Genomic DNA, 14,286 nt, shown 5'->3' with positions numbered 1-14,286 from the left:
GCAGCCCCCGGCCGCAGCCCCCCGGCAGCCCCCGGCAGCCTGCCCGGCCAGCCCCCGGCCTCCCCTCCTCCGCTCCGCGGGCTGCAAGAAGTTAATTTATTTTTGGAAAAGCGGCTCTCAGAGTTTGTCTAATTCCACCCGCACCAGCTCCTTTCACTCTATTTTAAACCAGTTCTTACTGTGCTTCAAGTTTGTAAAAACAATCACTGCTCCCTGATAAACGCAGCCCCAGCCCACGGAAAAAGCAAGGAGTCACAAAAGCAGCATCTCCTCCGGGACACTGTAGCTCAGCTGAAAAGTTTGCAGGTAATTTACGTTTCCTACTTAATGTCTTTCTGTTCTTCTGGCTGCCTTCTCCCGTGTGTGTTTGGGTCTGGTGACACACAGCTCCTACCTGCTGCGGCATCTCCAGGGGGACGGGGCACAGGCAGTCATTGCCGCTCCCCATGGCTTCCCTGGGGCTGGTGGTGGGGCCTCGGTGGCCCCCTGCACCCGGTGGGTCTGGGACTCTGTGCAAACCTCACGGAGCGTGACACTTGCTCGGGGACAGGCACAAGGTGCATTTAGCAAACAAGGAGGTGACCTTCCCAGAGGGGCCGGCAGGGAGCTGTGGAGGGGACGCAGGGGCTGGCTCTGTGCAGGGAGGCTGGTGGTGAAGGGCCATGGGAGGTTCCCCAAGGCTCTTGCTTTGCTGCAGCCGTCTGGAGGCTGCTCTGGTGGTTGCTCTGATCCCACCACCCCAGCCGGAGCACAGGGTCTCTCTCCCAGCGGGTCAGGCTGTGGGATGTCACCTGCTTGTGTTCCTCCCTCTCCTGCTTTGACAGGAGGACAGTGTCAAGGCTTCGTTTGAACTGTGGAGGGTCATTTCGGTTGCACCAAATGCTCAGCCATTTAATGCAACTTCTCCGTGACTCACCAATGCAACCCATAAAAAATGTTCAGAAAAAGCTCCCAGCATCGCTCATGCTCAAAAATCCAGGGCATTTACGGACTGCTTTGTTTCTTCTAAATGAAAGCATTGCAAAATATTGCCATCATAAACTACTGATGTCATTTGCCGAGTGCTGAAGCGCTCAGGGGAGGCTTTGTCAGGCTTTCTGCTGTTCCAGGGTTAATGCTTTTGAAAGCAGCGCCGTGGCAGCCGCGGGATGGGCACATTCCCAGAAGAGTTACACGGAGCAGGAGCGGGACGCACGGCAGCGCTGCCAGGACAGGGCTGTGCTGGTTCCCCTTCCTGGCAGGCTGTGTCACCCAGTGCTGCCCATGGGCAACCTCTCTCCTCATCGGAGCGGCCCTTGGGGCACACACACGTGGTTTTGGAAAAGTGATGAGGGTTCGGGTTTTGGTGCTGTGTGTAACAATTGCTGCTTTGCTAAGATCCGTCTTGGCTCTGGTTGACTTCTCCCTGTTGCCTGTTGATGGAACACGCATCATTTCAGCTCCGAGTGGGAAAAAAGCCACAGAAGGCCGAAAATTTAAATTTTTATTTTAGGATTTCATGACCCGATCTCTCCCGTACATGTCATTTGTCAGATGGCCCGGGGGGCAGCAGGAGTCAGTGACCCCACGTCCCAGGCTCCAATGCTGCTCTCTCCGGTGCTGTCCCCGTGGTTTGGTGGTCCAGCATCCAGGGGAAGGGAAATGTGGTTGCTGCGTGGAGCATACAGGCTAAAAATAGTTTCCCTCTCGTGCTCCATCTGAATGGGCAGCCACATATGACTGTACATGGATTTGTCTGATAGTGCCGTTTCAGTGTAAGAGACAAAATATCTTAGTTATGGCTTTGCTCTTCAGCTAACAATGGGTAGCTAAAAATATCCAACTTTGTTCCACTCAATAAAGTTTTCTCAAGGGGAGACACTAACGTTACATTTTTGCCAGATCCGTGCAAAACGCAGCCAAAGAAAATGTACATTTTTGCCAGCAACTTTTCATAAAAGATGTAACCAGCAGAAAACTCCATACTGTTCTGTGACCGGGGCTGCACACAGCATCCCGGGGCTGCTGCCTGCCCTGCTTCCCAGCAGCATCCGAGGAGGGCAGGGGAGATGGCTTCCTTCCCATCCTCATCCTCCTCCGAGCAGCTCCACCGGCTGCTGGTGCCTGGGCTCGTGGGGCAGGGGGTGATGTGCTGCTGCCTGCTCCTGCCTGGCCGGGGGGGTGCCCCGGTGCTGCCAGTGGAGGCTGGTTGGTGGTCGCTGTGGTCTCGCTCCAATTCCCTTATTTCCCGTTTTATGGCAGCCAGGGCTGGAGGCCGGCCAGGCCAGCCCGGTCCTGCTGTGCGAGCGCTGTGCTCGCGTTAAAAGCCTGGCAGGGCTGCTGCAACACGCTCGCAGCCTGACAGCCAAGAGGAAACCAGCAGGGACCTCACTGGGCTGGCATGGTCCCTGCGGAGAAGAAAGAGATGGGCTCTCCTGCGGCCACCCCTGTGTCCAAATAAATTCGCTGCCTCCCTGCTGCCGCCACCCCAGTGCCCTCTCTCTGGTGGTGATGGTGGTTACTGCACCCAGAAAGGGTCAGGGAGGCAGGAGACCTGTCCCATCATAGAATCATAGAATTGTTTGGGTTGGAAAGGACCTTTCAGATCATCTAGTCCAACCATCAACCTAACTCTGATAAAACCAACACTAAACCATGTCACTAAGCGCTATGTCAACCCGTCTTTTAAATACTTCCAGGATGGTGCCTCAACCACCTCCCTGGGCAGCCCATTCCAATGATTAATAACCCTTTCAGTGTATATTTTTTTCCTAATATCCAATCTGAACCTCCCCTTGCCAACTTGAGGCCATTTCCCCTTGTCCTGTCACCTGTCACTTAGGAGAAGAGACCATCCCCTGCCTCTCTACAATCTCCAGCCTTTATATCGATGGAGATCAGCCTGCTCCTGGGGCAGCACTCCACTTTTGGCTTCCTTGCCTTGTAGCTGTGGGCAGAGCAGATCCGGGTGATCCCAGCCGAGAAAGCGCCTCTTCCCATGTCAGAGCTGGTTGGGATGAGTAAGCAACCACATGGGTTACAACAGGCACTTTGCTTTCTCCATTAGAAGTGCCCAGGCTCTGTGGGAGCAGAGAGCTTCCCAACAGGTGCTTGCTGAGTGGGACTAAGTCTTGTTTTAGCTTTGGCCAGCATGAGGAAAAGAGGTTGGGCTTCTTCTACCTTCCATGGTACTGCAGTTTCCAAGGCTGCAAATCTTTCTTGTAGTTCTTCTCTGAACCCATTCCCATGTTCCCGCATCCCGCCTGTTGTGTAGACACAACGACCAGTAATGTTCTCCCTAATTCTGGATGTCCTTCTCTGTGTTATATTTTCTCTCCAAGCCACAGTCCCAAGTCCAGAGTTCCTACTCAGTCAGTTTTCCCTGTGGCCCTTCCTGCAAACCTTGTCACATTGCTGCTTTTCTCCAGGGTCCCTCCGTTTGGCACGTGGCCACATTAAACCCTGTGGGCATTCAGGTAGGGACATTTCAGAAGAACAGAAGGTTTGTGGATTGTGGCAGAAGCAGTCCCCTGTGCCAAAAGCACAAAGGAGGTCTCAAGGTCCTGGAGGGATAAAGGCAGGAGTGGGTTTCGAAAGTAGCACTGTGGTGGTCAGTTTACAGGGTGGGCTCAGGTGGCCAAAGAAGAGCTGGTGGAGCTGGTTTGATGTCAGTGAGCAGCTGAGGTTTCTGATTGAGGTGGGATGCAGCCAGAGGAATGGGCATGGGGACATTGTGAGGCTCTTCCATCTGCTGTGGCTGAAGCAGAGCGTCCCTCTGCCTGGCTGGTTGTCCAGCTCCTTCTCCACTCCCGGTCTGCAGGACCTGTCTCCTGCTTGAAGGCTGAGCTCCAAAGGTGGGCTGCTCACCCCGGGTGGACAAGCGCGTCTTTTGGGATGCCTGACTGCCGTGATTCATGCCGTGTTTGCTGCCGCAGCATTCCCGGAATGTACCTGCTTTATTTCTTGGCCTTCTCGCCTGTTATTGGAGAGGAGCTAAGTTACTGTCCTGGGTATGAGATGGGGAAGAGATCCAGCCCCTGCCCTTGGGTTTGGGGTATGTGTGCATCCCATGAGTTTGGGGTACCTCAGACCGGGGGTGCAAACACAGGACAGAGCTGAAGGACAAGGACCCACCGGAATGTTGTCCTGCCAGATGGGACATGTTGGTGACAGGGTTATATGTCAACTTTCCCACCTGCCTTTAGGTCCCAGCAGCCTGGCTGTCTGTGTCCTCCTGCACAGGCTGGCTGTTGAGTGCAGATGGTTTGCAGATGGTCCCTTACTCCTGGAGAAGCTCAGTGATGTCCCATAGCATGTGGTCAGGGACATTGCTCATGGTGCCAGCCCGAGGCTTCCCTTGCCTGTGGGCCCATCAGCATGGCTCTGCTGGAGGGTGGTTCAGAGGTGCAGCATAGACTCTTGCACCCAGCAGAGCAGGAGTAAGAGGCACCAGGGCTGAGCAATCACCTCTTCTGCTGGCTTCCTTCCCCAGCTCCTTCACGAAGCCGCCTGGCCTTCTCTTGTGCCCCAAAAAAGCCATCAGCCATTGGGTTTCCCTGTGCTTGCCTGGCTCCTGGAGGGAAGGCACTGCATAAACAACATGGCTTGTCAGAAACTCCCCTCAAGCCCACCTCTCCTGCCAGCCCCCTACCCTGGCTCTCCTCAAGGACCTGTGCCCACCCTCAGTACTGGGAGCCAGCAGGTACCTTGGGTCCAGGCATCAGACACAGGCTGTGTCCAACTCAGAGCCCCCATGTGGGAAGGCTGGAGAGGAGCAGTGAGCTGACAGCTGGGAAACGTGGAGAAAGGCACTTCAGGTCGTGGTGTCCAGCTCCTTGCGGTTTGGGAGTCTTGCAATAGCACCATTGTGGTGAGTTATGGGAAGGACCTTTCTGGAAGGGGACAGGAGACAAGTTTATAAGTTCTTTGGCTGAGGTGATCCAAGGACGGCAGATTTCTCTGCTGAGTCTGCAGAGCCTGAGCCTCTATCCATGCTCTGTTGTAGAAGCACCTCCATTTTGAGATTGTCCAAATGGTGCATGAGCCCCAGAGGTGGTATTAGGCTCTGATGTTCAGGAGTATGATCCTAAACACTCCTCCCAGGTCTCTGTGGCTCCAGGTGCCTGCCACCAGCCTTGCAGGCTAGAGGTAGAGCTTTTGTGGTCTCTGTGGTGGCCCATCATTCATTCACTTGACCGTAGGTGGCAGTGGGTCTCCACCTATACCCCCTGCTTCCCAGGAGAGTTGTTTCATCTGCTACTTGCCTTGAAGCAGGGACATTCTGCAATCAGGAGTGCTGGTTTCATGGGACAGGCAGAGAGAGGGACCCTCCATACTTGTCCTTCATTCTGAGCCAGCTCCTACCTGGTTTTCGGTCCCAGAGACAACAGTACAAGGAATGCAGTCGCGGGGGGCAGGGGAGGAGTTGTGGCCATGTCCTCTCACTGATATATGGGTGGGGGAACAGTCTGGCAGCGCAGACCCTGCCTGCTCTGCACCTACAGCTAGGAGACAGGGGCTTCTGGCTGTGGACATGGGGCATCACGGATGGGAGTGGTGCATCCAGCCATCAGAGGATACTCCTTTGGGACCTTCTAGCTCTGTGTTGGTGTCAAGATGGGATCTCATGAAAAAGGGTTTCTACATGTTGGCCTCACCATGACCTGCTGTGGTTATCTCCTGTCCTGTCAGCCGGTGCAGCTCATCAGGTACTAGTGATTTAGTTTAAGCTTCAAGGTAATTTCTGAGAAACTCAGGTGGGGCCTGGAAGATCTGTCTGGATTTTCCAGGCTGTGCTGTGTGTGTGGTGCACATGGATTCCTGGTCAGCACACTCTTCTCCTTAGCATGTCTCACGGAGCACATGGGGAATTCTGCTCTCAGGACTGTCCCATTCCACACACTGGTGCTTGGCACGTGATCCTGCAGCCAGAGTGCCCAGTGCAGTGACCTTCACCATCCTTTGGCCACTGCAGCTGGGACCTGCCTGTGTCCATCGTGCTGTGTGCCAGACACACAGCAGCCACCAGCTCAGTGGAAGCAGCATTGTCCTGGAGAAGGGACGAGGGCAGGGAACAGACATCCGCATTTAGCTCCATTTTGTGACTCATGTTGATTTATGTCCCAACCTCAAGCCAAAAATAAAAATACCCCCTGCAGCAAGGGCTCTGTGGGGATATGCGCAGAGGGCTTATCAGCTGTCCCCAGGGACTTCCTGGCTCCAGACCTCCTCGTGAGGGTGTGTTAGCCACCAGCACCCTCAGGAATGGGGGCTTACCCTTGCTTTGAGCTCCGGGGAGTGGGGTCTGCTGCCTCCCCTGTGGGGCTGGCAGTGGGATGGCACATGGAGTGTGCTGCATGCTGTGGGTGAAGCGTCTCTCCTGCACTGGCCTGGTGCACCTCAACCCCCACAGGTTCCTGCTCTTCTCTGGGTCTGTCCCAACATTGCCCATTTCAGGCAGCAGTAGAGCTTAGGGTGCCAAAAGCTGCTCTTTGGGAGCCACAAGGTGGATGTGGGACCTGTGACAGCTCTGAGCTGACCCCATTCAGACTGTCACTGGTGTTGCCAGTGCTGAGGAGCTGGTGCCCGGTGCCATTCCTCGTCTGTTCCCCAGGACTCTGCTTGGGAGGGAGAGAGGACCTCATGTTGGCACTGTGTATCTCGGTAGGCCCCATCCAGCCCCACAGGCAGGCTCTGACCTGCAGAGGGGAAGCCTGCCCATGTCTTTTTGCATGTTAGCAGCACGAATGGTGTCCAGTCTGCCTGGTATTCTCCATTCCCAGTAACTATCTGGGACACACCCAGGAGCTCGCTGTCCTCCTGCCTGTGTCAGGCTTCTGGCAGCCCGCAATGGCCATGTTCCCTGGTAACATCCCTCTTGCCCTGGTTGAGCTTGTGCAAAGCCATTGCTGCTCTCTCTGTCGGCGTCGCTGTGGGCTCAGGGATCCCTGTCTCTCCCATGCCGCTGCTCAGCCTCATCCCAGCCCTGCATGAGGCTCACATGGAGGGGACCTGGGGTGGCCCTGCCCTGGGAGAGGTTGGGGAAAGGCAGGACCTGCAGAAAACCGCAGCTATTCACTCTGGCTTCCTCTGTTTTGGTTCTCCCACCTTCTCCAGTGGCATGTGTATGTTGCCAGCCACACTGCCCAGGGGCTGTCCTGCAGCAAAGCTGTTCCTGAGCCCTCAGAAATGTCACTCAGGTGCAGCAGATCACACCTAGATTCTGTGTGTCCCTGGACCAGCCCCTAGGGCTCTCTTCTTTCCTTGTAGTCCCCCAATCCCATTAACCGCAGAGCTGGTTTTACCCTTTACGTTATTTTTCAGGCCGCCCAAGGCCAATTCATCTCCACATGGTGCTGTAGCCAGTGGGGAGAAATAAACGTGGCCATGGCCTATTGAGGATGAGTGTCTGGAGCTTCTCTGCTCTCAGGATGAGTTTGTGAGCAGCAGAGTGATGTTGTTCCCACAGCTCATTACAGCGTGTTATTCCCAAACTGAGTTTTGCAACTTCTCAGCATTTCTAGAAGCTCAGTTGCTGCTGAGGTGGGGCAAATGATCAGGAGACTGGGCTGTGCATCTCACTGAAGGAGATGGTTTCAAGACACTCCTACAAGGACTTGCTGAAATGCAGAGGGACCTGGGGATGAAAGAGCTGAGAGCACATGGACCCGATGGGGTGCGGATCCAGACCCAGCACGTGTCTGTGTGTGATGTTCCCTATCTGCTCTGCAGGCCAATGCAGTAAATCAAAGTGGATCACTAGGAGAAGGCCTGTCAGAGCAGGTCATTTTGCAGAGCTTTGACATCGGCCAGCCAGCTGCCGGACAGGGCATATGGAGTTTGTTTAACTACCAGCAGCAGCACATATTGCCTTGGGTCCAACAGCTTGTTTCGTAGTGCAAGTAACAATAACACGCATTTGCAGTTGACGGAGGGCTGCAGGGCCGTGTGGGATTCACTGTCAGCTCAGGAAATGTTCCTGGGAAAGTCTTTTCCCTCCCAGTGTTAAAGAAGGGGCTTGACTCCTTTCTGAAGTGGGACAATGAATAATAAGTCCCCAGAGATGTGGCAAATGCTGCGAAACAGCCTCACAGAGCTGCAAGCTCCAGCTCAAAGGGCCCTGCTGCGTTCTGTCCCTGGAAAACGCATGGGGTCTTGTTTCTGCTCCACAAACAGCACGTAGGCATCTCCACCAGTGGCTGTCATCACCGCGCCGAGGAGCCGTCCCGCCACGCCGTGCGGAGTCCCCGGGCCCCAGGCTGACAAACTGCTCCCTCCCCAGAGATCAGCCCTCCCTGCTGCTCCAGTGCCCCTGTCCCTGTGCCACATGTGTTTCCCTTCGCCTGGTGGCTTTGTGGTGGCCTGGCCAAGGGCAGAAGTGATTGCAAACAGCTCGTGGAGTGCCGAAGTGCTGCCAGCACAGACCGACCTGCTGCTCCTCCAGCCTCCCTGCCGAGCAGGGTTCAGGGGACACAAGTGATCCTTTAGGTGCTGTTGGAGCCTGAGAAATCCTTTGGGCTGTTGCTTACGCACCCCTGTGTCACTGCTCCATGCTTTCCGTTTCTCTGGGGCTTTTCTGGAGGGTGGCTCCAGGCCTGTGTCCCACCAGGCTCCAACATCAAGTCCAGCAGAGTGTCCTGTGGCTGCATCCATCTCCATCCCGCTGTGGTTCTTTCCTGTGTTGGTGCTCCCCAGCGCAGTCAAACCAGACATGAAGAAGGTGCATAGCTCCTTTACCCCCAGCAGCGCAGCAGTTTCAGGGCCCTCCTGGAAGGAACTGTCTTGTGTCCCTGTGGCACGTGGTGTTGTGGGGCCACTAGGGTCCTTCCAGAGTCCGAGAGCTTGGGTAATGTTGCTGCACGGGACTCTCCACATCATCCCAGAACTCCGTCCTGCTGTCACCCTTCATCTTCAGGGCTGTGCGACAGTGAAAGGTGGACACGTGGACTTTCAGAAGGGTTTCTAAACACGCTCCTTAGTTCAATTTGAACAAGAAAGATACTGAAAATATATGTGTCAAGCAGCAGCACCATCCTTGGCTTCCTCCTGAGGAAATTCTGCTACTCCAGACCTCACTTCAGGTCTGCAGAGCTGTGGAGAACAGCAGAGGCAGAGAGCTGAGGAGCAGTGGTGGCCCATGCTGCCTGAAGATGTGTCTAGTAACTGCTCTGTCCCACCTCAGACACCTCCCACCAGTCTTGACTCGGAGGAGGCATTGGTGGGCTCCTAAGCCCAAGCCTGTGGCTCATGTGGGCTGAGCACAGGGTTGAAGGGTGGAGAGGTCCTGGGCACAGCATGGTCAGGGCACCTGGGAAAAGAGACAGGGTTGTCGTGTGGGCCCACGGCGAATGGTTTCCTCAGCGGGGAGGTGCTTTTGGCTCAGCCGGGGGTGACCTGCTGCTGGGAGTGGAGCGTTGCTGTTACCAGAGCATGAGGGACCCTTGTTAAAGTGGGGACACAAGGTGTGCCCCGAGGAGCGGTGCTCGGAGCAGTTAACCCATAGCGCACAGCCAGGCCTGGAGAAAGAGAAAAGGGGTGTCTGAGCTGGGAGTGGGAGGCAGCAGCTCCCTGGAGAAGAGCGGGATGTGCCAAGAGCCCTGGGTCTGTACTCTGTAGCTGCACAGCAGCCTGACAATAAGCCCGTGCAGGCTCTTCCGTTGGGGATTTTCACCCGTGTGGTGTGTTCTTGGTGGTATCTGCTCCCCTGTGCTGCCTTCCCTGGGGCCATCTGACTGCAGCACGCATGCTCCGGCGGCCCAGTTCCCCGGCCATTTGTCACTGAGAAATTTAACTTTCTGAAGTCTGCAAGCTTGCTAAGAATAAACTTAATAAATTAGTGAGCATATTTAAAGTGCACCATTGCTCGCTGATCTGGCATTTTAATCTACTCGTGAAGCTATCCAGAGTGTTTGCTCAGCGTGTGGCCAAGTTCTGAAATATTTGCATGCTGCTATTGTCAGTACATCTTCTGACCCTTTGCAAAAGGATGGCAGGAGGAGTGAATTTATAAGAATCTTCCACTGGCGAAGGTAGCGGAGTCGTCCTGCTAACACACTGGGTAGAATTATCTCCCTGAGATCATCTTCTCCTGTTATTCTGATCTGGTGGATGAGATACTATTAAACAACGCAGCTGTGTTTTATGTTCTCCAGGGCTACATATCCTCTTCAGTGACACACATTCTTTTCAGGTCAGTTGTAAAATATGTTTGATGCTGGCACATAGGCAGCCACAGCAAACTGAAGCCACTCTTTCCACTTGGGAATGACGGCAATCATAGCTGCAGGTTGGACTGGCCCCTGCCCTGTTAAGGCAAGAAGTCTCCTGCCCATCTCCTCCCTGCCACGTCCCCATGGCTGTGGGCAAGCAGGCAGGGGAAGAGGGGGCTCATGGAAGCCAGACAAGGGCCAAACTGCTGTGTACAGGGCTCCAGGGGCTGGTTCTCCTCCCCTCATCCTCTGCCTTCTTGCAATGCTGTGGGTAATGGCCCCTTCATGGGCTGTTCTGCAAGATGTCTTCTTCCAGCAGCTCATGGTGCTTCACAGAGACCTGATGAAATGGAGCAAGAAGTTATGGTTGTGCTTCTTTCTGTGACCGTCTCTGTCTCCATGCTCACAAAATGTAGGCTCAGGCTCTGCAGTCCTTCCACACCTCCTGGAGCTGTCTCTACTGTGAGCAGCACAGATTTCCCGTCACTGGGCAGAGCCACAGACCTCCTGGCTCCAAGGCACTGGGAAGACTTCAGGGTTTATCATGCCTAGATGTGCAGGGAACCCAGGAGTCCCTGCCCACTGTTTCACTGCACAGGAGCTGTCATTTCTAGGTAGTGTATCATCCACCCTATTTTAGACATCTACTTAGTGCAAGATTAAATGCTTCCTAAACACCACTGACTATAGAAGCTATCCCTGCTCACCCAGGTGTGGAGAGTGACACAGCAGCCTGTTCCCAGAGGAGGATGACTCCCATCCTTGTCAGTTTTGAGAGATCAGAGTTTCTGGAAAATTGTTTTGCTGAACAATTCCTGACATGTCATGAAGTAGGGATGACAGCAGCTCTTCCCATGCTTGGGGTCCAAGAAAAGCCTTCATGACCTGGTCAGTCTTCAGTACATGGTGGGGGTAGGAGCCATCAGGTTGGGTACAGTTGAGGAACCAGAGAGGTCATGAGCATCTAGGGAGGTGGCAGTGCTAAAGGAAGGGAGAGAGGAAACGAACAGGAGAGGATGTCAGATGGCAAGTTAATAGCCGGGTTTTGGCCACCAGGAGTCAGGTGTGACAACTACAGAGAATAAGGCAGACTGCTTGAGAAGTAAGATTAGGGAAAGCTAGAGCTCAGTGGGAGTACACAGAGCCTACCTTTGTTTAGGAAGTCTAGTTTTTAGTTAATTTGAGATTAAAAAATCCTAAGAGTTTGAAATGAACTCTTATCAAGAATAGAAATCTTATTTTTGAAGAAAATTATTGGTAAAAGGTTAATTTGGAGGAGGTTGGAAAAGGGGAGTCATGAAAGAAAAGTCAGAAGGATTAGAGCTGTAAAGGATAGAGGTAGAGGTCACAAGCTCCCTGGTGTGACACATCAGAAGGGGCTGCCCAATGTTCAGTAATATGTGCAGCTGCCCAGCCCTTCACAAATTCATGGCTTGTCACCTTCCAGACTGTTTGTCCCTTCTAAAATTGACCACAATGGACCCTTCCTGTTGGAGGCCTGTTCAACAGCTCTGGGTCCAGCAAGTGACACAGTCCCACCATGGGACCACATGTCTCACTGAGTTCACAACACCTGTGGCTCACAGGCTGCTGGGACAAGGAGGTCCTAAAGGGCAAGTCGTGGAAGGAGGAGAGGTTGCTTCTGCTTTTGCTCTGTAAGATCCCTGCAGGTCTAAGAAATGGACATAAGTGGGGGTTTTTTTCGTAGAAAACTTATAACCAGGAAAAATGCCCAGGTTGAAGATTTTGCTGTCAGTGAGGCATGACTGAACGGGCACACTGGGGCTTGGTCCTGCCTGTAAGTAAGAGCAGAATCAGTGAGAGAGTGATGGTTTCATTTTCAGAGTTCCTTTCCATGGTTGTTTGGACTGAGAGGCCTTCAGATACCTTTGTGATTATCTTGTCTGGCTATCAGGTATAATCACAGCCCAAATTCATTCCTGCTTGAATCAGAGCAAGCAACAGAGAATGATGTTTGCTAATGATGGAGATTCCCACCCTGCCTTGGGAAATTGTTCCAGTGGTTAATTATCCGTGCTGGTATGCCAACAAGCATTATGCCATATTACTAGTTTCAGTTTCCCTGGCTTCAGCTTTGGAACATTGGATCATAATAAAGCTCTGTCTGCAAGGCTGGAGAGTCTTCTGTGGGGAAACATGTGTGATCTAGATACCTCAGCACCTCCTGTTGGCAAGCAGAGTACATTGAGCTCTGGAGGTCTCTCACTGCAAGCTTGGTTCTCTTTAGTCATCTTCACAGCTTTCCCTCGAGTCTCTCAACACCCCAGAACCAGGTACTGAGTTGACACAGACACCCAAATGCAGGGTAGTGTAATTTCTCTGTGGCTCGTGGTGCTGCTGCCCAAGGAACGTGGTGGCTTTTTGGCCACCTTCATGTGTGAGGAGGGTGCAGCCAGCTCAAGCTCTACCAGACTCCCCAGGGTCTCATAGTCACCACTTCCCAGGACCGTGCCTTGTGTGTGTGGCTGGTAATCTGCATTCTTGTTCCCTAGATGTATGACTATATTTGGGTATATTAACTATCTGCTCGTGCCCAGTTTAACCATCAACACAGGCCATTCTGCAGAAGTGATCTGGCTTCTTCTCTATTTGCCGGTCTCACAATCTCAGTGTCATCAGCAAACTTTACCACAGATGATTTAATATTTTTTCAGATCATTGATAAAAACGTTGAATAGCACAGGGCCAAGAGCCGACCCCTGGGGAACTCCGCTAAATCCACCCCTGCTGGGTGAGGAGTTCCCATTTACAACTGCATCTGAGACATGTCACCCAGCCAGCTTTTAATCTATTTAATATGTGCCGTGTTGATTGTGTATTGTTCTAGTTTCTTAATCAAAATGTCGTACAGTACCAAGTCAATGGCCTTGCAGAAGTCTAAGTATATTGCACCGCCAATATTATTTTTATCAATCAAACTTGTAATTTCAGGAAAAAGATGAATCTTAGTTTGACGTATTCTATTTTCTGTAAGTCTATGTGAATTAGCATTAATTGTATTTCTTTTACTGAAATCTCTATCTGTCACATGCTGGAGCAGCCTTTGGAGGTGAGGCCCAGAGCTGATGCCAGGCTTCAGCCCTACCGGTGTCTGGTCCAGCCAAATACTTCGATAAACATTGGCAAACGTCGGCTTTCTTCTGTTGCTGTTGATTGCTCTTGCGCATCCATCCAGAGGCAGACTAACACAACCAGCGACTTCAGAAGAGCTATATTTATTCCTTTTATATCAAGAGAAATTGCTTCTCATTAGCCTCAGGTTTGCAGCCCATACAATGTCCTCAGCTCTTGGCTTCCCTTACCAGTTTTTTAAACTTTTTCACTTCTCATTTGCTATTATCAGTTTCCACTTTCTTAAGTTATATATGGTTTTCTTATTTTTCCAAGTTGTCTTCACTTCCCTCTCAAGCCAAAGTCGTCTTTCACTTTAACCAGCGCTGCCTTCTTTCTCAATTGTGGGATTGTGGTTTTGGGGCAACGCGTAAAATGTTTTTCAACAATTCCCACTTAGCATTCACATTTTTCTGATTAAATTCCTTCTCCCAATTGATTTGGTTCATAATTGTTTTCAGCTCTGCAAAACTGAATCTTTTTAGCATTAAATAGATACATTTTCAGAACAGAGCCTCAGTTGAAATATTCACTTTATTGTCATTTTGCTTTTCAGTTAAATAAAATTAAACACTGACTCTTAGAGACATTTGGCATGCATTTTAGGGTCACAGAACTGGGAAATGGAAATTGTTCTTGAGAAAAGTTGTTTTCATGAGTAGTTTTTTGTCAAAATATGTAATAATTTGAATAAAATTAGGCTTGTCTAAAATCCAGCAGCATGAAGATGGCATTGTCCCTCTTTTGGCAACTGAAGACTGAGCCTTTTAGTCCAGAACTTTTTTGATTTTCCAAATTTCCCCGACATTTTGAGTTTGGCAGCTAAAATGAGACACTCTGTAATCACTTTGGGGTTGTTCAGATTTCACTGGAAACCCAATTTCCGGTTTTTGGGGTTTTTTTGTTGGTTTTTTTTTTTGGTTTTTTTTTTTTTTTTTTTAAAATTGGAATTTTTTGTCCAAAAAAC

At 51.9% G+C, this 14,286-nt stretch overlaps 1 protein-coding gene across 1 annotated transcript in view; it reads left to right on the top strand.

The window, feature by feature from the left end:
* The first annotated feature begins 189 nt into the window (after positions 1-189).
* Positions 190-14,286, top strand: part of MYOCD (myocardin) — a 290,754-nt gene continuing 276,657 nt past the window's right edge. Inside the window, exon 1 of the mRNA XM_014962675.1 lies at positions 190-306. The gene's annotated coding sequence lies outside the window, so the exon portion shown is untranslated. The remainder of the gene's footprint in view (positions 307-14,286) is intronic.

This window comes from Calidris pugnax, unplaced genomic scaffold, assembly GCF_001431845.1.
Source record: "Calidris pugnax isolate Ruff unplaced genomic scaffold, ASM143184v1 scaffold470, whole genome shotgun sequence".
Classification (NCBI taxonomy): Eukaryota; Metazoa; Chordata; class Aves; order Charadriiformes; family Scolopacidae; genus Calidris; species Calidris pugnax.
The sequence above is the reverse complement of the archived record's forward strand: the minus strand, read 5'-3'. Positions and strand labels throughout refer to the sequence as shown.